This window comes from Aplysia californica, unplaced genomic scaffold, assembly GCF_000002075.1.
Source record: "Aplysia californica isolate F4 #8 unplaced genomic scaffold, AplCal3.0 scaffold00038, whole genome shotgun sequence".
NCBI classification, from domain to species: domain Eukaryota; kingdom Metazoa; phylum Mollusca; class Gastropoda; order Aplysiida; family Aplysiidae; genus Aplysia; species Aplysia californica.
This window is the reverse complement of record NW_004797308.1, coordinates 1936278-1939672: the sequence shown is the minus strand read 5'-3', so window position 1 is coordinate 1939672 and position 3395 is coordinate 1936278.

The following is a 3395-nucleotide window of genomic DNA, read 5'->3' as shown; positions in this document are numbered from 1 at the left end:
CACCATTTCACCATTGCACCATTTCACCATTTCACCATTTCACCATTGCACCATTTCACCATTTCACCATTTCACCATTTCACCATTGCACCATTTCACCATTGCACCATTTCACCATTGCACCATTTCACCATTTCACCATTTCACCATTTCACCATATTCACAAGTGTTGAGTTGGTGCGGAGTATTTCCGTCGTCTGTGGTGTAAAGGTTAGGTGCTTCTCTATCGCACCCAGGAGGCCTGAGTTTGATTCCCGAGTGGGGAGAAGTTTCATGGAGTATCTCCGTATTTCTGCAGGGATGTTGTATCTCTCTTAGCTTGGGCTGGCCCTGACAGACAGAACCGAAGCCCGCCTCCTAAATGCTCTAAACGGTGTCGATGTGGTGTAAAAACACCTACATAAAAATGCTCCCACTCCCCCCCCCTCAGCTGCTTTTGGATCTTTTTCTTTTGCAACTGTAGTTTATGTTAATTTGACCAAAAAAACAAACCCAAACACCCAGCCCCTTAACAACCCCCCCACAAAAAAATCAAAAAATCAACAAACAACTAAAACAAACAAACAAACAAACAAACAACGAAAACAAAAATGCAAAAACAACAAAAACAAACAAACAAACTCTAACAACCATACACTGACGGCGGATAGAAGTCAGTGAGCAGATCACGTGTGTTGCCCCACGCCGACATGTTAATTAAAACAAACCCCAAAACCCTGCCCCCTAACAACAAACAAAGAAACAAACAAACAAACAAACAAAGAAACAAAGAAACAAACAAACAAACCAACAACTACAACAAAGAAACAAACAAACAAACAAACAAACCAACAACTACAACAAAGAAACAGCCCCACAACGACCACGGATGTAGATCTAAGACCCCTGTGTGCCCCACGGCGATATCTCTGCCCACGACATGCCAAGAACCGGAAACACTCTCATTAACCCACGTGGCGTTTGACAAACTGGGTCACGTGGCTTGACTTTGTGTGCCGGAAGGTCTCGGCGGGAAATAATCCGGCCATAGCGAGAAGCCAGAGAGTCAAATATTGATGCATACTACGTATCATCATCATCCGGTGCCTTGCCGACTGGCGTGGGCGATCATGGACCGCCACTTCACTCTGTCTTGCGCTGCAGCAATGGTGTCTGTTGTTCTTGCTGCTCCTAGCCATGTTGTCAACTTGTCCAGTATCTTTTCTCTTTGTCTGTCTCTGTCTCTCTTTCCGTCAAACTTGCCTGTTGTTACAATATTCTGCAATGCTTCTTTCCGCATTGTGTGTCCAATGATACCACGTGTATGTGACAGCCAATATAGCTGGCTGGGGTCGTGTTCGCAATGCTTTTGTGTGGCAACTCCAGGGGCCAAATGCGACCGCTTTCTTGACATAGATAGAAATTCTTCGCCACGTAAGACATGCGTTCGCCCGTTCGTAGATCCCCCCACCCTCCCAGATTTACAGGGGTCTTTTTCTCACTGCTTGTGCGCGCAAATCCCTGAGGCTAAACTTCACCGCTTTTTCTGTTCTTAAGCTCTTCGCCGCATAAGAAGTACATGCGTACTCTCACCGGTTTATCGAATTGTTCTCCCTTATATAATTATGATTGATTATTGGCCTACGGAAAAGTGTTCCTCCCCCTTATCTCCACGTTCTTCAAGACAACAGGGGTTTTGTTCACACTGTTTCTGCGCACCAATCCCTGAGGCCAAACTACACCGCTTTTTTGTCCTTCTTAACCATGAATTTGAATTCTTCACCACTTAAGATGTATTACCTCCAGTTTATAGAATTCTTCCCACTTATGTAATTGACGATTCGGAGGAAAAGTCATAATCGCCCCACCACCCCTTCCCCATCAGCCAAGTGCTGAACAGCTACAGGTTCTGACGTCACTGACAACACTGCCCTGATAAATCAACACACCGGCGTCTGTGGTGTGGCGGTTAGACACTTAGCCGTGGCACGCTAAAGACCTGAGTTCAATATCCCTGTAGGCACAATTTTTATCAGGTATTTCAGTCTTTCGTCTCGGATGTTGTATCCCTCTCATCCCGGGTTTGCCCCGACAGTCAGAGTCGAGGCCCGCCTCCTAAATGACCTGAATTGTGTTGATGGTGGTGTAAAAAATACCTACATTTAACAAAAGGAATGAAATCAACACGTTTTGTTGCAACCAAAGTGACCTGGATTGGTTTTCTGGTGGCTATCAAAGTTCAAGGTGGATTTTCCAGAAAGCGTCGCCTTGGAACTATTTCATCCACAGCGCGCTATATAGTTAAGTGCACTTTGGACAAAATAGCACTGATGCGATGAAAGGCTAAAAAACCCTTAAAAAACAAACATACAAACGAACCCAACAAAAACAAAAAACCCCCAAAAACAAACCAGAGCCGACCTAAACGTCCTTCTGTCACGATGTGAGGACACGATGTTCCCCGAGGTCAATCAGATGACATCGATCTGTCTCTCTGTGAGCCGCCCAGCTAGATTTTCTAACCGCCGTCAGTTAGAGAGAGCACCGCGCGGGTACACCTGAGGTGATGGTCTTATCACTCACTGCTGTGCATCCTGCAGCTCGAAAGAAAGTATTTTTATAAATCTGTGTCAAAAGCAAAGAGGTTATATAATTAATACTAGAGCTCACAGCAATGACGTCACACGTGTCAGACATGATGGCTTTCTCACCCTCATCAGCATGGCCGGCGTGCCCCAATTTACATGAACAATCTGAGCCCCCACCCCGCTCCCCACCAGCTCTAGTATATCTAACACCACCCTGCCCCCATGTGTCAGTGCAGCTTGAAGATTTTCTCCTAAGACCTCCGAGACGCCTCCACGTGAGTCCCAAAAACGCACTCACCCGTTTGTTGAACTGCGCACGTCTTGCCCTTGAGGTTCAGCGTCCCAGAGTGGGCACACACAGCCCCCGTACGTTTACGAGCGTGACATCACTGCCACGAACTCTAGTACTAAATAGAACCTCTATGTGTGGGGGACATCACTGGCACAAACTCTAGTACTAAATAGAACCTCTTTGGTCAAAAGACAGATATGGTTACCGCTCCTACCCCTCGGCTAACACACCAAGACTTGTGTTATGTGATGTTTTGGTTTGGTGTGGTGTGAAAGTGTATAGCGTCATTTCCAACAGTATCTAAAAGAACTCAAGACAAAGTAAGCCATTCCTCGGGTCATGCTGGTGTCCCGTACTGGAGTTGACTTCTCTTGTGTACTAATCACCAACGGTGAACAAACGAGCTTCTATTAGACGTAATGGTGAGTGAGCTATAAAAATGTTCAGTAAAATTAAAACGCGAAGGGAGATTGAGGCGGAAAAATCATCATCATCATCATCATCATCATCATCATCATCATCATCATCATCATCAT